The sequence below is a fragment of the Molossus molossus genome, unplaced genomic scaffold (genome assembly GCF_014108415.1).
Source record: "Molossus molossus isolate mMolMol1 unplaced genomic scaffold, mMolMol1.p scaffold_m16_p_13, whole genome shotgun sequence".
NCBI lineage: Eukaryota > Metazoa > Chordata > Mammalia > Chiroptera > Molossidae > Molossus > Molossus molossus.
The window spans coordinates 53066697-53093386 of NW_023425348.1; the positions used below are offsets into that span (position 1 = coordinate 53066697).

Consider the following 26690-nt stretch of genomic DNA (forward strand, 5'->3'; position numbering starts at 1 on the left):
CGGGTCAGGGCAAGTTAGTTTTATTCTTAAAAAAGGGATATAGTGGTTAAAAACCCAGACATGTAATTAAGCCAGCAAGTGGCTTGGTTTTGGCCTCATTGCCTTTCTTCAGGCCTGTTAACTCCACTCTGGATCATACATAGTACCTACGGTTCCCAGCACAGAGTGGCCATTCCATCAACAGACATTATACATGAATGCGGACTTCCGGTCAAGATGGCGGCGTAGGTAGACACGGCATCACGTCTCCCCACAACCACATCAAAATTACAACTAAACTACAACACAATCATCGTTCAGAACCGCCTGAAATTGAGCTGAATGGAAGTCCTACGACTATGAAATTAAGGAAGCAGCCACATCGACACTGGTAGGAGGGATGGAGGCGTGGAGTGGCTGGTCCACCCATGTGTATCAGATAAAAATCAGGAGGACACCTCAGCTGAGAAGGTCCTCCCTGAGGAGTAAGGGGTCCCCCTCCCACACCAGGCACCTAGCTCAGGGTTCTAGTGCCAGGAAGAGAAGTCCCCATAATTTCTGGCTGTGAAAACCAGCAGAAACTGAGACTGAGGGAGACTGGGGGTGCTGGAGCCCCAGGGAGTTCCTCTTAAAGGGCCCACGCACAGACTTACTCGCACTTGCTCCCTCTAAGCTCTGAGGGGCGAGGGGCAGCAGCTTGAGGGGGGTCAGAGACATACAGGGAAGAACTGAGCTGATTGGCCTCCGGATGAGGGCTGGAGAGGTGGCTTTCTCTTGGACAGACATGCTGGTGGAGGCTGATGTTCCTTTGGTGAGCCCTTCCCTGGGGCAGCAGACGGCTGCCATATCTGGGACTCCAGTAACCTGGCTCACACTGTTTGCCCTGCCCTGGTGATTTCCTGAGGCCCTGTCCCACCCAACTTTCCAACCCACCCAAGCTGTTTCCAAAGGCTTTACCACAGGATTGGCCTGTGTTGGATCCTGCTTCAGAGTTTCCTAACAACTCTCAAACAAGCAGCATCTGGTCTCAGCGAGCTCCATACTTTTCATTAGTGGCCCCAGGCCTGTCACTAGAAGCAACCAGCCTTGGTTTACAACTTGGCTTTTCCTGGGCACCTCCAAACCCAGCACAAGAAGCAGTCATTAGCAGAGTACTTTGTAGCTTATGCCAGGCGGCCCTGGGTAGAACACAGGCAGCGACTGACCTTGCCCCAGAGCCAGCACACCCAGTGGACAGCTTCAGACCACATTGAAACACCACCACCCAACCACCTCCACACGTGACACAATGAGTGGAGTCAGTTGGTACCAGAACCCTACTGAAGTAAATATTGCTCTGTGTGGTGGATCCCTACACAGCTGATCATCCAAGGTAGTCAGAGGCCAGTGGTCAGTGGGCACAGCCAGTCCTTGCAGCTGATCAGCCTGAGTAAATCTCTTCCATTGATATGCCAATAGCAGTCAAGACTCAATTACAACAGAAGGGTGTACAGTCCACTCTAGGGGTGCACCTTGAGGGCCTAGCTGAAGTGATCAGGGAGGCTGTGTCACTGAACCCTACAGGAAACCTAAAATAATAGGCCACCCTACGAAGCCTAGGAGACATAGCAACTCTACGTAATACATAGAAACAATCACAGGGAAGCAGCTGAAATGAGGAGACAAAAAAAAAAAAAAAAAAAAACATGTCCCAAATGAAAGGCCAGAACAAAATTCCAGGAAAAGAATTAAACAAAATGGAGATAAGCAATCAATCAGATGCAGAGTTCAAAACACAGGTTATAAAGTTGCTCAAGAAACTTGGTGAGACATTCAAGGAACTTAGTGAGATCTTCAAGGAACTTAAGGAGACCTCCAAGAACATCAACAACATGAAAAAGGATCAGTCAGAAATGAAGGATGCACTAACTAAAATAAAGAATAATTTACAGGGAATCAATAGTAGAGTAGGTAAATCCAAAAAAACACCCAACCACAGCAGCAAAAAGAAAAAAGAATAATAAAAAAATGAGGATAGTGTAAGGAGCCTCTGGAACAACTTCAAGCATGCCAACACCCGCATCATAGGGGTGCCAGAAAAAGAAGAGAGAGAACAAGAAATTGAAAACCTATTTGAAACAATAATGACAGAAAACTTCCCTAACTTGGTGAAAGAAACCGACATGCAAGTCCAGGAAGCACAGAGAGTCCCAAACAAAACGAACCCAAAGAGGACCACACCAAGACACATCATCATCAAAACGATGGTTAAAGACAAAGAGAGAATCTTAAAAGCAGCAAGAGAAAAGCAGTTTGTTACCTACAAAGGAGTTCTCATGAGACTGTCAGCTGATTTCTCAAAAGAAACTTTGCCAGAAAGGAGCAGCAAGAGATATTCAAGGTGATGAAAAGCAATGACCTACAACCAAGACCACTCTATCCTGCAAAGCTATCATTTAGAATCAATGGACATATCAAGAGATTCCCAGACAAGAAAAAGCTAAAGGAGCCCTGGCTGGTTTGGCTCAGCGGTTAGAACATTGGCCTGTGGACCAGAGAGACTCGGGTTTGGTTCCTGCTAAGGGCATGTACCTCCATTGCAGTTTGTCCCCAGCCCCAGTTAGGGTTGTGTGGGTGGCAACTAGTAGATGTGTCTCTCTCACATCGATGTTTCTCTCTCTCTCTTTCTCCCTCTCCCTCCCACTATATCTGAAGATAAATGCAAAAATGTCTTCAGGTGAGGATTAAAAAAAAAAAGCTAAAGGAATTCATTACCACCAAACCAGTATTATATGAAATGTCGAAAGGTCTTCTTGAGGGAGAAGAAGAAGAAAAATATGAACAATAAAATGGCAATTAATACATATCTGTCAACAATGGAATCTACAAACAAAATGAGCAAGCAGAACAGAAAACAGACTTATAGATACCGAGAACTTTATGTTGCTTGCCAGATTGGCAGGGGCTGGGGGGGGGGTGTGTGTGTGAAAAAGATGAAGGAATTAAGAAGTACAAATTGGCTGTTAGACAGATGAACCTTAAAGGGAAGGGGGGAGGAGGGGGGAGATGAGATAAAACAAAGAACTTCTATGCATATATGCATAAACAATGGACACTGAGAACAGTGTGGGGAAGGCTGGAGGGGGGCAGGATTGGGGAGGAGGGGGACATCTGAATACATTCAACAATAAAGATGAGTTTAAAAAATAATAAAAATGAATTGTTTGGTCTCCTTAACTCTAATTTTACATTTGATGCTAATTAAATTCAGCAAAGATCACTGATGCACCTGCTAAGGGCCAGGTGTTTCCTGCTATTGTCTTTAGTCAGTAGCCTTCAAACTTTTTAGCTTCTGTATTCCCAAAATCAGTTTTAGAATTTGTATTAAAATTTTTAATAACTTCAAAGGACACAATTTCTGGTTCATATATATATATATATATATATATATATATATATATACATTTAAAACCTTTGTAACACTTAAAAAATTTTTTTTCTTTTATTGATTTCAAGATTTTTTATTTCTTCTTTATTGATTTTAGAGAGAGAGGAAGGGAGAGGGAGAGAGAGATAGAAACATTGATTAGAGAGAACATTGATTGGCTGCCTCCTTCATGCCCCCCACTGGGGATCGGGCCCACAACCTGGTATGTGCCCTGACTGGGAATCAAAGCAGTGACCTCTTGGTACTTGGGTCGATGCTCAACCATTGAGCCACGCCAGCCGGGCCTTTGTAACATTTTAAATTTATTTTATTTAAAAAAAATTATTATTATTATTTGCGTTTATCTTTAGATAGAGTGGGAGGGAGAGAGAGAGGAAAAGAGAGAGAGAAACATCAATGTGAGAGAGACACATCAACTGGTCGCCACCCACACGATCCCAACAGGGGCCAGGGACAAACTGCAACCGAGGTATGTGCCCCTAGTGGGAACCGAACCCGGACCTCTCTGGTCTGAGGGCCGATGCTCTAACCGCTGAGCCAAACTAGCCAGGGCGATTTATTTATTTAATTTTTTATCCTCACTCGAGGACATTTTTCGATATTTTGTTCAGATAGAGTGGGAGGGAGAGAGAGAGAGAGAGAGAGAGAGAGAGAGAGAGAGAGAAACATCGATGTGAAAGGGACACATCGAGTGGTCACCACCCACATGACCCAACCAGGGCTGGGGACAAACTGCAATTGAGGTATGTGCCCTTAGCGGGAACCGAATCCGGGTCTCTCCAGACCTCAGGCCGACCCTCTAATCACTGAGCCAAACGAGCCAGGGCAGTAACACTTTTAAAAAAACGTACCTAATAGAATTTAAATACCATAGCAGCTTGGTGCCCACCATTATTCATTAAAACAACAACAACAAAAAAAAACCAGGTCTTTTATTTTTTTAATCCTCACCCGAGGATATTTTTCCATTTTTGTTCAGATACAATGAAATAGAGACAGATACATAGATTGGTTGTCTCCTGCATGACCCTGACCAGGCCTGGGGACGAACAGCAACCAAGGTACCAAGGTACGTGCCCTTGACTGGAATCAAACCTGCTACTCATTGGTCCGTGGGCCATTGCTCCAACTACTGAGTCAAACTGGCCAGGGCAAACAAGGTCTTCTTTAATGTTGGAATTTTATCTTGTGCCTTTTTCTCCTTAAACTTATGAAATCCATTGCACTTCACACAGAATTTTACCCTGATACAATAGTTTTTTTTTAAATACTTTTTTTCTTTATTGATTTTTAGAGAGAGAGGTAGGGAGAGGGAGAGAGAGAGAGATAGAAACATCGATGAGAGAGAACATCGATTGGCTGCCTCTTGCATGCCCTCAACTGGGGATTTGGCCCACAACCTGGGCATGTGCCCTGACTGGGAATCAAACCTCCGACCTCTTGGTGCATGGGTTGATGCGCAACCACTGAACCACACTAGCCAGACGCTGATACAACATATTTTTATCCTTGAAAGTCTTTTAGTGATTACCTTATTATTCTTTCTGCAATAACAAAATATATATAAATTGAAGTAAAAACTATCTCCTTTGATCATTAGATTATAGATGTTAAATTTCTTCTGGACTGAATTAGTATCATTATAATTATTAGTAGTACACAGTTGGTCAAAACAATATAAATGTGTTATAAATTATGATAAATAATAATAATTTTTTCATTATTGTTGAAAGTATTACAGATGTCCCTCCTTTTTTTCCCCCATTGACACCCTCCTATTCGCTCCCCCAACCCCACATTCACTACACTGTTCTGTGTCCATTGGTTATACATATATGCACATAAGTTCTTTGGTTTATCTCTTCCCGCTCCCCCACCCCCTTCCCCGTGAGGTTTGTCAGTCTGTTCCCTACTTCCATGTCTCTGTATCTATTTTGTTCATCAGCTTAATTCTGTTCATTACATGATGAATAATTATTAAGCATGAAAACAAAATTTCAGTGAAAATGTCTCTCTTAATGAGATGGATGGGCCTTGTGGGCCCTGAGACAAAAGATACCTACTGAGAAGGGCTTCTGGTGGCTTAACTGGGCTCAAATTTAAAAACACAGTCTAGCCTGGCCAGTGTGGCTCAGTGGTTGAGCATCAACCCTTGCACCAAGAGGTTACTGGTTTGATTCCCGGTCAGGGCACATGCCCGGGTTGTGGGCCAAATCCCCAGTGGGGGCCATGAAGGAGGCGGCCAATTGATGTTCTCTCTCATCAATGTTTGTATCTCTCTCTCCCTCTCCCTTCCTCTCTCTCTAAAATCAATAAAGAAAAATTATTTAAAGAAAGAAAGAAACAGCCTAGCCGCCATTTCTACATGGGGCCTCTCACACAAACTGCACTTCAGCGAGAAACCTATACTGAACTACCTGCCAGTGCACTGAACTGAACTGCCTGCCTGCCTACACTGCCTGCACTGTGTTCCTTTCCTCTAAGCCTGTCCTTATAGAGGAGTTCCTGGGATCCTATTGCAACCAATAGGACTGAGGCTTTCCCCATCCAACTGAAGCTGTACAACTATATCCTCATCAGCATCTTCACCAACCAATCAGAGAGGCTCCATTCCAACCAATCAGAATTGGCCTTTCGGACCAATCAAATTTCGAGTATTTGGAGTCCTCATTTGCATAAGAATAGACCAATCGGGGACCAAGGGAATTTCTGTCTATATAAGCAAGCTCCCGGTGGTTTAGAGAGTGTACTTGCCTTTTCCACCAAAGACTGAAGACTGTTATCTTTCCCAGGTTGCAGCTGAAACATCTCACAGTGTAGAGGAGCAGAGCAGAGCTGCCTAGCAAAGAGGGGACCCAGGGCCTTTTCACAGCCTTGCTGCCTTACAATTGAGCTATAACACTATTGAGCTGTTCCACAGCCATGCTGTTTTCACAGCTGTGCTGTATGGCAGTTGAACTGTTTTGTACTGATGAAGTTTCCTTCTTCACTAAATCCCAAATTGGAGTTGAATTGGCTCCAATGACCATCAATTGATAGCCTGTGTTTTTATTACTCCATGTATTGGGGTTAAATATTTCTTTGTTCACATAAATAAGTAAATGAGAATGGAAGGAGTTTTGTTATTGCAGACTTTCTCAGTTACTTGAGTCCCTTCTGAGTGATATCACATAGCAATCTATTATTAAAATGTATTATTATTATTTTAAACATTTTTTCTTTGTTGATTTTACGAAGAGAGGAAGGGAGAGGGAGAAATAGAAATGTCAATGAGAGAGAACATGGATTGGCTGCCTCCTGCATGCCTCCCACTGGGGATCGGACCCACAACCTGGGCATGTGCCCTGACCGGGAAATCGAACCAGCGACCTCTTGGTTCATGGGTTGATGCTCAACCACTGAGCCAAACCAGCTGGACAAAATTATTTTTAATAATCTATTGACTGACAACTCAATTTTCAGTTTTGTTGAAAGTGAAAGAATTGGAAACAATCTGACTTTCAAAAGGATTTGCATTTCTGGGAAGCATACCAAGAAAGTCTTTAGACATAACAAATTAATGTTACTTGTATCTTTTATTCTTTCATATAGAAGAGCCTTATTTAGTCCAATATACTCAGAAAGAATTGGGAATATAAAATATTAAATTTAGTATGCCTCGCTAATATAATTTTTTAATGAAATGCTTTATCTTATTATAGGCTTTATGTATAATTTGTCAAACCTTGGAGCTGCAGATTTGACTCATTTAATGTAAGAGAAATGTTTGCCATTAAGAAAATTGGCAAAATCAGTGTATTATCAAATTAATCAGACAATCAGTCTTCATTTTTCTTTAAAGTGATTTTAGAGAGAGAAGAAGGGAGAGGGGGGAGAAAGAGAGAGAGAGAGAGAGAGAGAGAGAGAAACATTGATGAGCGAGAACATCGATTGGTCACCTCCTGCATGCCCCCAGTGGGGATTTGGTCCACAACCTGGGCATGTGCCTTGTCCAGGAATTGAACTGGTGACCTCTTGGTGCATGGATCAATGCTCAACCACTCAGCCACACTGGCTGGGCTCAGGCTTACTTTTTCAATTTCAATAAATATATTGTGTTTCCTTGTGACAAATGTAACTCGTCTGAATTTTAATTCCAAACTGAATAGCTAGATAAGGCCATTGCCCTCAGAGCCTTGCCCAGAATTTGTCCCTTGATGATATAAGGTGCTGCCACTCTCAGTATTTCCTTCAGGATTCTGTCCCTGAAGCAGCACATTCTTTCACAGTATTCTAGAGATGGAAGAGGGAATAAAGGTTGTCATTATTCCTTTGTCCTATTCTACCATATATCTAAATGGGAACATCTCAACATGTGCCATATTACCCTGTTTCCAGTGTGATGCTTCAAACTTAACAGAAATATGCATAAGACAGGAAGAGACATGAAGCCGATTCTAGGTGTCTGTTTAAAGAGGTGACTTTTTTATATCCTGGGTCATTTTACAATATAAGATTCAGAGAATGGGGAAGAGGTATACCTTTCTTATGTAAAGAGAGGGGGGATTGTGAAAGGGGTGGTGGCCAAGAACAACAGACATAATGGTACACCCCAACAGTGCAGCCTTAGACCAATTTTAGGCGAAAGTACATATGGAAGTCAAGGATCCCCTTAAATTCATCCCACCAAAATGTCCATGCCTACATACCCCTTGGAACCCCAGTTTAAAGACCGCTATCTTAAATCACAGTTCTGATCACCAACTTGTTGGTTGGAAGACGGAGGGAGCAACATGACAAGGGATGTAGGCACTTTTAAGAGGCTGATAGAAGTTCCTGGCTGTCAGCCATCAAGAAAATGAGGACCTAAACTGTGTAACTACAAGAAACTGAATTCTGCCAACAACCTGAGTCAGCCTGGTAAAAGATTTATCTCCAGAATCTCCAGAGAGGAATGCAGTCTCATCAACACATCGATTTTAGCCTCGACAAGACTCTGTATAGAGCACTCCATTGTGCCATACTGTTGTTACCTGGACTTCTGACCTACAGAACTAGGAGATAATCAGTGGGAGCTTTCTTTTCTTTTTTTAAAATTGATTTCAGAGAGAGAGAGGAAAGGAGAGGGAGAGAGAGATAGAAACATCGATGAGAGAGAACATCGATTGGCCGCCTAGTGGGTGTTTTTTTAAGATACTTAGTTTGTGGTAATTTGCTATGGCTGCGATAGAAAATAAATACGCCACACTACAATTATTTGATCTTATTTTATTCTAAGATATTGACACCACCACATTATGACTTTTGATCAGCCCCCTTCTCTTTTTACTTTCTTTCATTTTTTTTAATCCCCACCTGAGAACATTTTTTCATTTTTGTTCAGATAGAGTAAGAGGGAGAGAGAGGAAGAGAGAGAAACATCGACATGAAAGGGACACATATAGTGGCTGCCTCCTGCATGACCCCTACCAGGGCCGAGGATGAATAGCAGCCGAGGTATGTGCCCTTGACCGGAATCAAACCCGCGACTCATTGGTCAGCAGGCTGACGCTCTAACCACTGAGCCAAACTGGCCAGGGCTCATTTTTAATTAAGACTCTCTACTCTGCCATTATAATTATTCCCTTATAAGTATCCTCAGCGCTCTTTTTCATTTTATTTTTAAAAATATTTTTATTGATTTTTTAGAGAGAGGAAGGGAGAGAGATAGAAACATCTATATGAGAAAGATACATCGATCGGCTGCCGCCTGCACGCCCCCTACTGGGGATCCAGCCTATAATCTGGTTGTGTGCCCTGACTGCGAATGGAACCGGGACCTCTCAGTCCATGGGACGACACTCAGTCCATTGAGCCACACGGCCTGGCTCAACTCTTGTTCTTTCCTTTTATTGCAGTGCTACTCAGAATTGACTGGGCATAGCACCAGACTCGCCCGAAAGGCTTGTTAAAACACAGTTTCCTGGGCCCTGCTTGCAGAATTTCTGATTCAGGAGGGCTGTGGTGAGGCCTGAGCATTTGCATTTCTTACCAGTCTTCAATGATTCTGATGCTGCTGGTCTGGAGACCACACACTGAGAACAATTGCTTTGCTCCAGTTACTGTGATTGAACTCAACTCTGTCTTTTCTGCATCTACAACCAAGCAGCTGAACGCTACTCAAGAAAAATTACTGACTGGGCTGCCTGCTTTCATTTAAATTTGTGATTACAGACCCCAAATGGGCCCTCAAGAACTGCCTGGCTGTGTTCTCACATATCCCTAGTAAGTTCTCTGTCTTTCTCTACATTCTGTCTGTCCTCTCTCCTCAAACTTCCAATATCGATTCTCTCCTCAGCAGATAACCTCACCTCCCACACATCAGTGAGGAACTAGAAGCCAAGAAAAGGGACTCCCCCATCTTCCCACTAATGAGTCTCTCACCCCGCCCTTCTGTCACCAGCCGACCTCTCCTGTGCTCTGCATCGCGTTGCTCTCTCCCCTCCAAGAACTCTGCTTCTGCAATCCCCTCCTTTCCCTGGGCTATAGACTGTCAGTCTGGATTATTCCTGTGTCCCGTGTTTAACCCTTTCTTGACCCTGCCACCATCCCATTTCTCTGCTCTCGTTCACAGTAAAAATGATTGAAAAAGTTGTTGACTACCGATTCACTTCTTTCTTTTTTTTTTTTTTATCCTCACCCGAGGATATTTTCCCATTTTTTATACAGATAGAGTGGGAGGGAGAGAGAGGAAGGGAGAGAGAGAGAAACATCGACGTGAAGGGACACATCGAGTGGCTGCCACCCGCACGACCAACCAGGGCCGGGGACAAACTGCAACCGAAGTACGTGCCCTTAGCGGGAACCGAACCCGGATCTCTCCGGACCACAGGCCGACGCTCTAACCGCTGAGCCAAACTGGCCAGGGCCCATTCACTTCTTTTATTTTAATTGTTTTATTTATTGATTTGAGAGAGAGAGAGAGAGAATTATTATTCTACTTATTATACATTCATTGATTGATTTTTATAGGTGCCCTGACCAGGAATCGCACCCACAACCTTGGAGTACTGGGACGACGCTCTAACCAACTGAGCTACCAGGTCAGAGCCCCATTCACTCTTCTAAGATATGTGTGGGGCATGTATTTATTTATTGAATAAATATTACATCAGATACTTGATATTTGTTGTTCTGTGGTCCTGGCTCTCATGAGTTTGTGGACAAACTCCTAAATATGATATTGATGAGCACTACGCAGAGAACAGAGGGATGTGCTGGTTTTCAAGACTCATAAGGACTCTCATGGATACATACTGAGCACCCACACAGCACCAAGAACAGAGTCCATCCATGAAGAAAGCAGAGGTTCCTGTCCACATGACATTTACATTTCAGTGACAGAATATAGAAAATAAGCCAAGAGGACACAAAAGAAAAAAATATATACTAGATAGTGACACATGATACCAAAAGAAAAAAAAAAGCCAAGAGACTTAGGAAGTGCGTGCAGGGGGATTGTGACTTTGAATAAGGCATCAGAAAAGGTCCACTGAAAAGAGACATTTGACTAAAGATCTGGAGGAAGAGAAGGAGTAAGCAGGGCAGATATCTGGGAGAACATTCCAGGCAAAGAAAACAGCAGGGCAAAGACCTCAGGGCAACAGCATTCCTGGCTGGTTGAAATAACCTCAAAAAACTGCAAGAAATCACAACCAGGCCCGTCTTCCTGGAGCGAGGTGAGCAGCGGGAATGTGCAGCGGTCAGCGTGAACCGGGGGTCATCAGGAGCCAGACTGTGGAGGGCAGAGGTCAACCACTTTTTCTGAAAAGTGCCAGATAGTAAATATTTTAAGTTTTGCAGGCCGTGTATGATCTCTATTGAGTCTTCTTCCTCTTATTTTTTTTCTTAAACAATCTCTAAAATTGTAAAAGTTCTCTTTTTGACAGTACAAGGATGGCCTTTGCTTGCCACTGCTGGGATCGTGAATGAGGCTGTGGTAAAGGTTTAGGTTTCATACAGATGATGCATTATAGAATTGTGCCCCTGAAACCTATATAATTGTATTAATGAATGTCACCTCAATGCATTCAATTAATGTTGTTTAAAAATGATTTTGGGTTTACTCTGAATCAGAGGAGAAGCATTAGAGGATTCTGAGCAGAGAAGTGATATGACCTCTCATACATACATATATATATATATCTCCTCAACCCAGGTCATTTTTGCATTTATCTTCAGATAGAGCAGGAGGGAGAGAGGGAGGAAGAGAGAGAGAGAGAAACATGGATGTGAGAGAGACACATCGACTGGTTGCCACCCACTCAATCCCAACAGGGGCCGGGGATGAACCACAACCGAGTTACATGCCCTTATGGGGATCCGAACCCAGGACTCTCTGGTCTACGGGCCGATGCTCTAACTGCTGAGCCAAACCAGCCAGGATGACCTCTCATATTTTAAAAGAATTTCCCTGAATCCTGGACAGCTTTGCTCAGTGGTTAGAGTGTTGGCCCACGGACCGAGGGATCTTGGGTTCAATTCTCGGTCAAGGGCACGTACCTAGGTTGCAGGTTCGAGCCCCAGCCCCAGTCAGGGTCATGCAGGAGATAGCCAATCGATGTGTCTCTCACATATCAATGTTCTCCCTCCCTCCCTTCCACTCTATCTAAAAAAAAGTCAATAGCCCTGGCCGGTTTTGCTCAGCGGTTAGAGCTTTGGCCTGTGGACCAGAGAGTCCTGGGTTCGGTTCCCGCTAAGGGCACGTACCTCGGTTGCAGTTTGTCTCTGGCCCCGAATGGGGTTGTGTGGGTGGCAACCAGTCATTGTGTCTCTCTTACATCGATGTTTCTCCTTCTCTCCCCACCCCCAACCTCTATCTGAAGATAAATGCAAAAATGTCCTCCAGTAAGGATAAAAAAAAAAAGTCAATAGAAAAATATTATCAGGTGAGGATTAACAAATATAAAAAATAAACAGGATTGACATTACTGTGGCTGGGCAACATTCCTAAGAGAGTTAATACTTAAAAAAAATTACCCTGGAAAATAAAATAAAAGAATCTCCCGGGTTTCTGTATGGAGAAGAGGCTGAAGGGGCATCTGTGAAGGAGGAAGCAGAGACACTACAGTTTAGGTTATATATTGTGGCAAAATAAAAAATAAACTACCCTATAACTTAGAGGCTTAAACAACAAACTTTTATCATTACTCATGGTTCTGTGGACCATGAGGAATTTGGTCAGAGTACAGAAGGGCTAGCACTCTCTGCTGGGCCCGGAGTGTCGACTATGTGCTCACAGTCGGGCGCCGGCTGCAATGGCACAATGGGTCACATCCTCACAGCTTGGTTCTTGCGGTAGGCTGAATTCCTCGGTTCACCTCCAGGAGGTCTCTAGCCTCTCCCTCTTCCTGTGGCCTCTCCAAGGATAGCCAGACTTCTTACATGGCAGCTCGGGGCTTCCAAAAGTGCACGCGTGGAAGCTGCCAGGGTTTCTGAAGGCTTAGGCTGATCACCAGCAAGCATCAGTCCTGCCACATTCTTTTTTTCAGAGCTGGGTGCGGGACCAGCCGCTCAATGATGTAAACACCGGAGCTGTAGTTCACTGGAGGCACCAAAGTGGCAGCCCCACACAAACTGAACTGAAAGCGCTTTCAATAACGGAGGCAAGATGTGATGGTGGTTTGGTTCCAGATGTTAGCAGCGGGAACTGAGAATTCACTGGTTGCTGGATATGTTTTGACGGTAAAGTTGGGAGGATTTGCTGATGTCATTGTACATGTGAGACAGAGAAGAGTCAGGCGTAATTCTGAGGTTTTTCCGCTGAGCGCCTAGAAGAATGCCATTTATTGAGACGCCAAAGACTGAGGAAGGGGCAGGGGCTCTGAGCTGGAATTTTGAATTTGAGATTTCTGTTGGACACACAAGTGGAGATATCGAGAAGCAGTTGAATATGCAGGTTTGGAGAAGTCCGCTGTGGATTTATAATTTGCAGATTGTCAGCACGTAGATGAAATATAAAGATATGAGACAGAATGGCATCACTAGGGCAGCTTGGAAGCAAGAAGGGGAAATTCCCAGGTGCCAGAAACCTAAAAGGAGTCCAAATCTAGTCTGGTGAGCAGAATCTGAAGCTGAAGCAGGATCGGTCCTGGGCCCTGAGAATGGGGTTTTAATGTTGGTATGGCAACAGGAGATGAGGCTTTGGCCTTGGTACGAGTTGGAGCTGGAACGAAAGTCCCATCATAAAGTATGAAAGAGTCTATTAGAAAGCTAGCTGAGTGGATGAAACTGGTACTCCATGGAGAAATTCCAGAACAGTGTGGACAAGGAGATGTTCCTAAAACCTGTCAGGGAGAAAGAACAGTGTTCTGCAAGGATGCAAAGACCAGAATGCATCTGAATCCTCAGCTTTCTCAAGAAAAGCTAGGAGGCAACGGAAAGATAACCTTCAAACTACGGAGGAGAAAATAATTTTCAGCTTGGAATTCTAACCCTACCAAGCTACCAAGTGAGGGTAGAAAAAAATATTTTCAGACATGCGAAGTCTGAAAAACGTTACTTCCAATGCACTTTGGGGACACAGCAGGAGAATTTGTTCCACTAAAACAAGGGTTAAACCAAAAGGAGGAAAGAATAGGAACCAGGAGACCAGGTTTTCATCACAAGAGACAGGAAATCCCCAAAGGATGGTGAATGGAGAATCCAAGAGGACGAGGATGCTGCAGGCTTGTAGGACAACCCGTCCAGACTGGAGCAACTCAGAAGGCCCAGGGGAGACGTCTTCAAGTAGACAAAAGAACTGGAGTGCCCAGTAGGAATAAATATGCCTGAGAGGAGGTTTACACAGCTGGTGGCAAGTCTGAAGCTACACGAGGATAAGAACATAGAAAACTAAACAGATAAGAAGTTAGACTTTTTTAAAAGGGAAAACAAGTCCTGGTCAGTTTGGCTCAGCGGTTAGAGTGCCCGGCTGTGGACCGAAGAATTGTGGGTTCGATTCCGGCCAAGGGCACATACCCTCAGTTGCGGTTTGTTCCCTGGCCTTGGTTTTGGTCGTGCGGGAGGCAACCAATCGATGTGTCTCTCTCACATCAATGTTTCTCTCTCTTTCTCTCCCCTCCCACTCTAGCTGAAGATAAATGAAAAAATATCCTCAGGTGAGAATTTGAAGGAAAAAAAAGGGAAAACAAAATAAAAAATAAAAACTGCCACATAATTATAATATCCATCGTGATCTCAGAGATGTTAAAATGTGTTAGAGTTTGTTTAGTAAGGGCTTGAGAGTGGTAATGATTTCTTTTTCTTTTTTTTCTAATTTATTGAGATATAGTTCTCATATATTCACAAGCAAGTTAAGCAAATTCAAGCATATATCATTTAATTTTATAAGACTAAAATAAAAGTATAGGACAATAAATTGACAATCTTTTATTTGATCTCTGTTTCTTGAACCCAACTATCTTAAAAGTGATTTCTTTCACAGTTCCAGTAAATACCTAAAGCAATGCCTTGTTACCTTATTCCAGAAAACAATATGAGATGCTTTCACAATGTGTTATAGAAATAACAAAGTTATTACTATTAAACCTCATTAGAGCATTACATATGTGACCAATATCATCATAAACCTGGATATTTCTAAGCTAGTTAAATTTATATTAACCGTGGCTGGGTGGCTCAGTTGGTTGGAGCATCATTCCATACACCAAAAGTTTCTGGGTTTGATTCTGGTCAGGGCATATACCTAGGTTGCAGGTTCAATCCTTAGTTGGGGTGCATATTGGAGGCAACCATTGATGTTTCTCTCTCTCTCTCAAATAAATTTTTTTAAAAAGCCCTGGCCAATTTGCTCAGTGGTTAGAGCATCAGCCCACAAACCAAAGGGTCTTGGGTTCAATTCTTGATCAAGGACATGTACCTGGGTTGCGGGTTCGATCCTCAGCCCTGGTCAGGATTGTATGGGAGGCAACGAATCGATGTGTCTCTCTCACATCAATGTTTCTCTCTTTCTCTCTCTCCCTCCCTTCCACTCTATCTAAAAATCAATGGAAAAGTATCCTTGGGTGAGGATTAACAGCAACAACAAAAATCTATATTAAAATTAATAATATTTTAATAATACATATGTCAAAACAGTTTTTTCAAGTTACACATGTAAAACAGGAACCCATAGGCAAATATACTGTGTTCCTTTCAGTTCCATCTCAGACCTAAATTCTATGAACACAACTGCCTCTTCTAACTATGCAAGAGGAAACTATCCCTAACTTCCCAGGTGTGGGAGGAGCTGCTAGGCTTGGCCTTACAACTGGCAGTGGCTACGGAGGTAGAAACAGCCCTGGCTGAGATTCTGGCTCAGGCTCTCTTCTTCACCTTGCAAAGCCTCCACATACTGGGATGAGGAAGAACTTGCATCAATCCAATGAACCTTGGTCAGAAACTCCAGGACCTGTACCTTGGTAATTTCAGTGTAGGCTCTTGGGTTCCATGGGAATTCAAATTGTGCAGGATCACTATTGGCCACGTGCTGGTACTTCAGGTATTTTCCTTCATGAAATCTTTGGTAATGAGCTCCCTGGGCCCTCCAGAGATGAGGTGCTTCCTCCCAGAATGTATCTCCGTCAAATTCAGAACTTCCCAGACTTCCTCTTAGGCGGCACGGTAGCCCTTTAGGAAGATCAAACCAGGATAAGTGTCAGGATGCTGGTCTTGGGCACACCCTTTTCACCATGCAGCATCCCGTCATAGGTGAGGCCCATTTTGATGAGGACCATATAGCAGTGGTGGGATCCACTCCCTTCACATGGAGGCCAAAGATCATCTCCATGAGCTCAGAGGCTCTCAAAAAGATCTCAGTGAGGTCATCTTCTGCCCTGGCCAGGTAACTGTTAGAGTGTCATTTCAGTATGTGAAGGTTGTGGATTTGATCTCCGCTCAGGGCACACATAAGAATCAACCAATGGGACCTCCTGTCAAGATGGTGGCATAGGTAAACATGGTACTCACCTCCTCCCACAACCACATTAAAATTACAACTAAACTACAGAACAACCATCATTCAGAACAGCCTGAAATTAAGCTGAATGGAAGTCCTACAGCTACAAAATTAGAGAGACTGGTAGGAGGGGTGGAGGCGCAGTTGGGCTGGTCCCACACCCACATGTGCCAGATAAAAATCTGGAGGGACACCTTGGCTATGAAGGTCCTCCCTGCGGAGCAAGGGGCCCCAGCACCACACCAGGTCCCCCATCTCAGGGTTCCAGTGCCAGGAAGAAAATCCCCATAATTACTGGATGTAAAAACCAGAGGGAATTGAGGCTGAGGCTCTGGAGTCCCAAGCAGTTCCTGTTAAAGGGCCTGCGCATGAACTTACTCGAACCTGCTTCCTCCAGCTTGGGGGAGGCAGCTTAAAAGGCACCAGAGACATATGGGAAGAATTGAGCTGTTTGGCATAGGGGCAAGAGCTGAAGGGGCAGCTTTCTCCCGGACAGACATGATGGTGGAGGCTGTTGTTCCTTTGGTGAGCCCTTCCAGATGGCTGCCATATCTGGGACTCCAGCAATCTGGCTCACACTATTTGCCCCCTCTGGTGATTCCCTGAGGCCCTGTCCCACCCAACATTTGGGCCCATCCAAGCTGTTTCCAGTGGCTTTATCATAGGATTGGCCTGTCTTGGATCCTGCTTCAGATTTTCCTAAAGTCTCTCAAACAAGCAACATCTGGCCTCAGCAAGCCTCATACTTCTCACTAAGTGGCCCCAGCACTAGAAGCAGCTGGCCTTGGTTCACAGCTGGCCTTGCCTGGGCACCTCCAAGACCAGCACAAGAAGCAGCCATCGGTAGATCACTTTGTAGCTTATGCCTGGTGGCCCTGGGGTAGAACATAGGCAGTGGCTGACCTTGCCCCAGAGCCAGCGCACCCAGTGGACAGCTTCAGTCCACATCAAAACACCACCACCCAACCACCTCCACAAGTGACACACTCTAGGGGTAGACTCAGTGGGTACCAGAGCCCTACTGAAGTAAGTCTTGCTCTGTGTGGTGGGCCCCTGCACAGCTAATCCTCCATGGTAGTCAGAGGTCAGTGGTCAGTGGGCAGAGCATCCTTGCAGCTAATCAGCCTAAATAAATCCCTCCCATTGACGTGCCAACAGTAATCAAGACTCAATTACAATAGAAGGGCATGCAGTCCACACTAGCAGAGCACCTCGAGGTGATTAGGGAGGCTGTGCCACTGGACCCTACAGGCCACCTACTACAATAGGCCACCCTACATAGCCTAGGAGACATAGCAACTCTACCTAATACATAGAAACAAACACAGAAGGTAGCTAAAATAAGGAGACAAAGAAATATGTCCCAAATGAAAGAACAGAACAAAATGCCAGGAAAAGAACTAAACAAAACAGAGATAAGCAATCTAAGTTCAAAACACTGGTTATAAGGATGCTCATAGAACTTAGTGAGGATCTCAAGAGCATAAAAAAGGAGCAGTCAGGCCCTGGCTGGTTTGGCTCAGCGGTTAGAGCATTGGCCTGCGGTCCTGAGAGACCCGGGTTCGGTTCTCACTTAGGGCATGTACCTCAGTTGCAGTTTGTCCCCGGCCCTGGTTGGGTCGTGCGGGTGGCAGCCACTCGATGTGTCCCTTTCAGGTCGATGTTTCTCTCTCTCTCTCTTTCTCTCTCTCTCTCCCTCCCACTCTATCTGAACAAAAAAATGGAAAAATGTCCTCGGGTGAGGATAAAAAAAAAAGACCAGTCAGAAATGATACACTAACTGAAATAAAGAATAATTTAGATAAACCACAGAACTTATATGCATGTACGCATAACCAATGGACATGGACAACAAAACTGGGGATGGGGTGGGGGGCATGGGAAGGAGGGTGTTGATGGAGTAAAAAAGGAGAAACATCTGTAACAAAAATAAAAATAAATAAATAAAGAAAATAAAATCAATAAAGAAAAAAATTGTAATAATAAAAAAAAAGAGTAATTTACAGGGAACCAATAGTAGAGTAGGTGAAGCTGAAAATCAAACCATCAGCCCTGGCCGGTTTGGCTCAGCGGTTAGAGCGTCGGCCTGCGGTCCGGAGAGACCCGGGTTTGGTTCCTGCTAAGGGCATGTACCTCGGTTGCAGTTTGTCCCCGGCCCTGGTTGGTCGTGCGGGTGGCAGCCACTCGATGTGTCCCTTTCACATCGATGTTTTTCTCTCTCTCTCTCCCTCCTGCTCTATCTGAACAAGGAATGAAAAAGTGTCCTCAGGTGAGGATAAAGAAATAAAAAAAAAAAGAAAATCAAACCATCATCCATTTGGAATATAAGGAAGCAAAAAAACACCTAATCAAACAGAAAAAAGAATTTTTAAAAATGAGGATAGTGTAAGGAGACTCTGGGAAACTTCAAGTGTACCAACATTTGCATCATGGGGGTGCCAGAAGGAGAAGAGAGAGCAAGAAATTGAAAACTTATCTGAAAAAATAATGACAGAAAACTTTCCTAACTTGGTAAAGCAGACATACAAGTCCAGGAAGCATAGAGTCCCAGACAAGATGAGCCCAAAGAAGCCCACACCAAGACACATCATAATTAAAACATAAAAGGTTAAAGACAAAGAGAGAATCTTAAAAGCAGCATAAGAAAAGTAGTTAGGCCCTGGCCAGTTTGGCTCAGCGGTTAGAGTGTCGGCCTGCAGTCCAGAGAGACCGGGGTTCGGTTCCCGCTGGGGGCATGTACGTTGGTTGCAGTTTGTCCCTGGCCCTGGTTGGGTTGTGTGGGTGGCAGCCATTCGATGTGTCCCTTTCACATCGATGTTTCTCTCTCTCTCTCTCTCTCTCTCTCTCTCTCTTTCTCTCTCTCCCTCCCACTCTGTCTGAACAAAAAATGGAAAAATGTCCTCGGGTGAGGATAAAAAAAAAGTAGTTAGTTACCTACAAGAGAGCTCCCATAAGACTTTCAGCTGATTTCTCAAAAGAAACTTTGCAGGCCAGAAGGGAGTGGCAAGAAATTTTCAAAGTGATGAAAAGCAAGGACCTACAACCAAGATTATTCTATCCTGCAAAGCTATCATTTAGAATTGATGGACATATAAAGAAGTTCCCAGACAAGAAAAAGCTAAAGGAGTTCATCACCACCAAACCAATATTATATGAAATGTTGAAGGATTTTCTTGATGAATATAAAAAATATAAACAATAAAATTGCAATAAGTACATATCTATCAACAATTAAATCTATAAACAAAATGAACAAGGAGAACAGAAACAGACTGATAGATACAGAGAGCTTTTTGTTGGTTGCCAGATAGAAAAGGGGTTAAGGGATGGGTGAAAAAGGTGAAGGAATTAAAAAGTAGAAATTGTTTGTTAGGCTAATGAACCTCAGAGGGAAGGAGGTGATGGGGGTGAGAAGAGATAAACCAAAAAACTTCTATGCATATAAGGAGAAGCAATGGACACAGACATTAGTGTGGGGAGGGTCGAAGAGGGGCACGAGCAGGGAGGAGGGGATCAATAGGGGGAAAAGGGGGGGACATCTGCAATACTTTCAACAATAAAGATAAATTTTAAAAAAAGAATCAACCGCCCTGGCCAGTTTGGCTCAGCGGTTAGAGCGTCCGCCTGCGGTCCGGAGAGACCCGGGTTCGGTTTCCGCTAAGGGCACGTACCTCGGTTGCAGTTTGTCCCCGGCCCTGGTTGGTCGTGCGGGTGGCGACCACTCGATGTGTCCCTTTCACATCGATGTTTCCCTCTCTCTCTCTTCCTCTCTCCCTCCCACTCTGTCTGTACAAAAAAAAAAAAAAAAAGAATCAACCAATGAATGCATAAATGAGTGGAACAACACATTAATGTTTCTCTCTTTCTCTAAAACAAATCAATTTTTAAAAAAAGAAGTGGTCTTCATACTTTTTGATGACCATCTTCAACATATCTGCCTTGTTTATTGGCTTTCTTATGAAATTCACCAACACTTTCTTATCTAGGACATCTATGGGTACACTGGGGTGTGGTCCAGCCTGTGAGGTGCTATCTTCCTCCTCTTGGCTACTGGAGCCCTCATCCTATCTGCTCAATGAGGTAGCTGTGATGGCAATGGAAGACTCTCAGGAGTACTGGGGATACCAGCATCAGGAGCCTCCTTCAAATTGCCAGGCATTAGAGGATGGGAGGAGACAGGTTTCCTCCAGAGCCTTGGAGACCTGTGCAAACTCCAGGCCCTGGTCTCACTGTGGGTCTGAAGGTTTTGATCAGGTGAGCATTGTGGATTCTTATGAAGACAAGGCGTGACGTCTCTTGTGGGTGGCAGTGATCAGGAGTGTGAACAGGAAGGTGGGCCTTGGGAATCACTGCCTGACATCAGCAGCACAGGGACTTTTCCCTCAGTTGACCAGAATCCACCGGGCCTCAGATCAAAGCCTTCTCTCAATCTCCACAGTCTGGAGGAGGAATTTCTCACTTTTTACATGCTGACATTTCCCCTCCCCCAACATTCTTAAATAGTAATTTGGTGGAGTGTAAATTTCTCTCATTCCTAAGGCTTTTTGTTCAATTCTGGGGAAAAACAAAACAAAATAAGTCTCAGTAATCTCTACCAGTACTTTCAATTCTCCTTCTCTGGAAGTCCTATTATATAAACATTTAGACCTTTTAATCTGCTTTCCACGATTTCTTTTTTTGGCACGTGTTCCTAGTGGGAACCGAACCCAGGACTCTCTGGTCCACAGGTTGACGCTCCAACCGCTGAGCCAAACCGGCCAGGGCTGCTTTCCATGATTTTAACTGCTGTTTCTCTCTGTTCATCTCATGCTATGTTTGGGGTGAATTCCTCAGTTCTCTCACCCAATTCTCTAATTTACTCTTTGAGCATATTTAATCTAGAGTGTCTCCCATTTGTGGCCTAAAAGATTTCAATTAGGGTATTTTTCATTTCAAGGATTTCTAATTGGTTATTCTCCATATTGTTTCATTTTGGCTTATTTTTGGTTAATAATTACTTTTTGAAATGGAAGGTGTACATTCACCTCTGAACTTTCTCAACCTTCAATTTTAAAGTCTTCTTATAGTCTTTTACAAATTTCCAGAGGAAGTTTGAGAAAATTTCTGATTGTTAATTTCAAAAGCTATTTTTCTCACCAAATAGGTTCTTTCATGTTTAGGAATTATGGTTCACGAGTTCTTTTTGAGAGAGAATATTTATTTTGTGTGATTTCTCTCTTCCTTTCTTCTCATCCCTCCTCAGGAGGCCTCCATCTAGACCCAGAGCACCAGATCCTGGCTCTCCACCCAGGACATCAGGGCTATGGCGGACCTAGTCATGGGCCAGCAGGCAGCTTGACAATTTCTGGTACCAAGTTCTCCCTTCCTTTCCTCCCTCCCTCCCTGGGCTCCGACACAGCCAGACTCCACAGACTGACAGCTGTCTTCTTCAGGAGCAGGGGAGCCCCCATCAGCCTCGTGTATCAAGCTGTGAGCATCAGTCCCCACCATGTGGGGAGCACTTTTTTTTTTATCCTCATATTTTTCCATTATTTTATTCAGATAGAGCGGGAGAGAGAGAGAGGTAGAGGGAGAGAGAAACTTCGACGTGAAAGGGGCACATCGAGTGGCTGCCACCCACACGACCCAACCAGGGACGGGGATAAACTGCGACCCAGGTACATGCCCTTAGCGGGAACCGAACCCGGGACTCTCTGGACCGCAGGCTGACGCTCTAACCACTAAACCAAACCGGCTAAGGCAGTTTTTTACCTCCACAGGAGTTGAACTCTTGGCCGGCCCTCAGGGTCCACTTCCACACTTAGAGCCCGTAATCCTGTGACTTCAGCCCCACAGATCTTACTGTTTCTATTCCATTTCTCGTTCAGGGAAATATGTGAAGCCAGTTTTGTTTTTTGAAAATCATTTTCATATTTCAAATGTCTTGGCTGGCTATGTGTTCCAAGCCAGGGGGTTTTGGAGATATTAACTCACTTCCTTGTGTTGATTTCAACCTCCTCACACCTGCTTTCTGCCTCCACCTTTCTAGTGAAAACACTCACTCAAATCCAATGGACGTTTCTCTGTCCTAATCGTATTTGACTGTTCAGAAATTTTTGGCATAACTGCTCCATTCTTTTTTAAAAAATATTTTTTCTTTATTGAATTTAGAGAGAGAGGCAAGGAGAGGGAGAGAGATAGAAACATCGATGAGAGAGAACATCGACTGGCTGCCTCCTGCATGCCCCACTGGGGATCGAGCCCACAACCTGGGGATGTGTCCTGACCAGGAATCGAACTGGTGACCTCTTGGTGCACGGGTCGATGCACAACCAGTGAACCACACAGGCCGAGCAGCTGCTCCATTCTTAAAACATCGCTCCCTGTTCAGCTACCCAGCATTCTCCTGGTTCTCATTCTCATTGTTCTTTGCAGCTCAACAGATCAGCAATTTTGAGATACTCCTTTGTCTTCTGGCATTCTTTTTGCCGATGAGTAACTTGCTTTGTAGGCAGTTTCAACTTCTTTCATATGTTGCTGCTTTGAAGATTTTTGTTTCCTATATTTACTGTTCTCCAATTTTACCATCCTGTCTCGGTACGAAATTTTTCTACTTTACACAGTATCTTGTGACCTGCACCTGAAGGACAGTGCGAGCTCCGGTCCCACACTAGTGTAGAAACAGGCTTGGGTTCCAATTTAACCTAGATGATTCGTTTTCTCCTGTGACACAGGCCAGTGGCGAGCTTTCTTGCTCCTTCTCCAAGCAGAGTTTTTCGTCCTCCCTTGGGGAGTAGACAGGACCTTTGCCCCAACTGCAGGTCAGGGCTCAAGATCTCTTCTGTTGCCATATCAACATTGAACTCCCTCCTTCATCCCCAAGGCCTGTCCTGTTTTAGTTTAGGATTCTGCACACCGTGCTAGTTTTGGGTTCCTTTTAGATTTCTAGAACCTTGGAATTTCCCTTTCTTGCTTTCAATCTCAGAAATGTCTTTAAAAAAATCCAGCCCAGCCGATGTGGCTCCGTGGTTGAACATCGACCCATGCACCAAGATCACCGGTTCAATTCCTGGTCAGTGCACATGCCCAGGTTGTGGGCCCGATCCTCAGTGTGGGGCGTGCAGGGCGTGCAGGAGGCAGCCGATCGATGTTCTCTCTCATCGATGTTTCTATCTCTCCCTCTCCCTTTCTCTCTCTCTAAAATCAATAAAGAAAGAAAAAAGAGAAAAGAAAAATCCAGCATTTCTCTTTGTGAGTGGTGAGTCTTGCTTTGATTCAGACTTGATTTTTTTTTTTAATTTTAATTTTATTTTATTAGGGTGAGGGTGAGGGTTAAGGTTAGGGTGAGGGTGAGAGTCTCTCAGCTTGTCCTGGTTTTAAGACACTATTGTGGCCCTGGCCACAGGTTAGAGTGTCGGCCTGTGGACCAAATGAGTCACGGGTTTGATTCCGGCCAAGGGCATGTACCTTGGTTGTGATTTGTCCCCGGCCCTGGTTGGGGTCATGCGGCAGGCAGCCACTTGATGTGTCCCTTTCACGTCGATGCTTCTCTCTCTCTCTCTCTCTCCCACTCTATCTGAACAAAAATGAAGAAAAAGTCCTCGGGTGGACTTTTGTGGAACTCAAAGCCAACGATTTGACTCTTTCCCCTCCCTGGGTTCTTTTACGTCCTCTTTCCTGTGTCAATAAATCTTATTCCCAAGGTCTAGTATAACTAAGCTAGCCAAAATTGAGTTTCAGTCACTGGGAGCCTAATACAGTGAAGTTTGGGGATTTCTGACCTTCAGGATAAAGTTCAAGTTCCCTAAATATGGTCTTAACTCTATTTCCTGTTATATACCAATACTTTCTCTCTCTCTCTCTCTCTCTCTCTCTCTCTCTCTCTCTCTCTGGCATTGATTTCAGAGAGAGGAAGGGGGAGGGAGAGAGAGAAACACGGATCAGTTACCTCCTGCACACACTCCGACTGGGGACCTAACCTGCAACCTGGGCATGCGCCCTGTCTATACATCAGTACTTTAAACAAACCTAAGTCCTTGCTATTGTCTCTGTACCCATGAGCTTTCTCATATCTACGACCTTGAATATGATGCTCCTGTACCTTTACCAGAACTGCAGGCCAAACCCAACCTGTCTTTCCAAGTCCAGCTCACTGGTGTCCCTAGAAGACGGGCTCACCTTTCCCGCCTGGAGTCGCCCGTGCTTCCTCGGGGTTCCGTGGCTCAGGGAGGCGGCTGTGGGGCAGAGGACTAAATCCGCCACTGATGCCAGGACCTGGTTCTGCGTCAGCTTAGTTAGCTCTCTTTTACCTCTCTGAGCTTCAGTTTTTCTCATACAAAACAGAGATAGAAATAGCTACTCCACAGACTTCAAGTTTCTTTGATCATTCTTGTGGTTTTGAGTAACAGAAAACACAACCCAGACTGGCTTCTGACAAAAGGGTATTTATAGGTTTATACAAGTGAAAAGTCTAGGTAGGGGCAGAGATGGCTTCAGGCATGGGTGAGTTCAAAGCTCAAATAATATCGTCAGGACCCTGTACCTCTCCATCTCTCGGCTCTGCCTTTTGTCTTGTCACCTTCAGACTTGGGTCAAGGAGTGGCAAGATGGCTGGCCGCTCTCCCAGAACCATGTTTTGAACTACGCATGCCTCAAGTCCAGATAAGCTGGAGATGCTCTTTGTCAGGAGTCCTAGCTAAATTCCGGCTACACTCACCGGGTCACGTTCCCATTCCTGAGGTGGTCACTGTGGCCAGGAGCACCTGATGCTCGAATTTGCTGGAACCCAGGAGACTTGTCCTGTCTCGGGCCCCGAGGTGCAGCCCTGAGGGCAGCATTTGGCATGAGAGTGGGTGGGTGGGGGTTCCCCAGGGAGAAGTTAACCTTTCACTTCGGTTATAGGTAAGTTAACTCTGGTTCTTTTAATAGTGGGTGGGAGTGCAGGGGAGAGACATTAATTCAGGAAGATGTATCCTTGCATTGATTGATTTGTTGACCTGGCCAACCTAAGGCCACTCAGAGAAGAGTCCTTCTGGTTTATTTATTTATTTTATTTCTGGTTAAAGCTCCTGTTCCTGCCCTCGTTATACGGAGGTGGCTTCAGGAAAGTGCAGACTGAATGAAAGAATCTCCTAAAGGCATTGACCACCAGGGCAGGTTTGAGGCTTCCTCCCTGAGGCCTGAGCTTCCAGGAAGTTTAAACAATTTTTTTAATTTTAATTTTTTAAAAATTTTATTTATTGCCCTGGCTGGTTTGACTCAGCAGTTAGAACGTTGGCCTGGGGTCCAGAGAGGCCCAGGTTTGGTTCCTGCGAAGGGCACGTACCTTAGTTGTGGTTTGTCCCCGGCCCTGGTTGGGTCATGTGGGTGGCAGCCACTCGATGTGTCCCTTTCACGTCGATGTTTCTCTCTCTCTCTCTCTCTCTCTCTCTCTCTCTCTCACACTCCTTCCTACTCTATCTGAATAAAAAAAAAGTGGGAAAATGTCCTCGGGTGAGAAAAAAAATTTATTTATTGGTGAGAGAGAGAGAGAGAGAGAGATTGATTTGTTGTTCCACTTATTGCTGTATCTACTGGTTGCTTCTTGTATGTGCCCTGTCCAGGGATTGACCTTATAACCTTGGCGTATCAGGACGACACTCTAACCAACTGTGCTACCTGGCCCGGGCCCCAGGAAGTTTTGCGTTTAACTAAAGGAACTGGATATCAGTTCTAGTAGAAGCCCAGCCAGTGAATCTGCTCTCCTGTGTCTGTGGGGTTGTGTTGTTTCCTTAGATTTCCTATCTGAACATGGAGCCTGGAGCTACTGGGGCCCTACAGGAGTTTGGGAAATGATCTCTTAAAAGAGGGAATGAAGGACCCCACTCACTCAGTCTATGGGTGGCCCCCGCTCCAAAGCTGACCCAAAGCTGCTTTTTTGGCTGATTTTGCAATAGAGTCACTGACTGTTCTCAGCCACGAGTATTAAGTAGGAAAGGCGATGTCGCTTAACACGGAACATACTGAGGCTGTGGGGACCTAGCAGTTTCACCTACCTTCTCTTGAGTTGTGGCAATGAGTCCATTGCATGGCTCGGGCCCTCGCAGGGCAGAAAAAACAGGGACACTCTTAGAGAAAGAAAGGTCCATGATTACAGGTGTTCTGAAGGCGGACATAATAAGCACTTGATTAAGTAGCAGAGTCATTGTTAGAAACAGTGTTTCAGCCCCTGTACATCAAAGACAGTTGCTGGAGGGTGGAGGAGTGGGAAGGAGAATTGTCCAAGCTGGTTGTTAGCAGGTCAGGAGGCAACAAAGGAAAATCTGAGCTGGGCTGGTCAGCAGCATCCAGCCCGGGGCTTGGCAGGCTCGG

At 44.6% G+C, this 26690-nt stretch overlaps 1 pseudogene; it reads right to left on the minus strand.

Annotated features, from left to right (window-relative positions):
- Positions 1–15668: 15668 nt before the first annotated feature.
- On the minus strand, positions 15669–26467 carry LOC118628617 (annotated as a pseudogene).
- Positions 26468–26690: the final 223 nt, after the last annotated feature.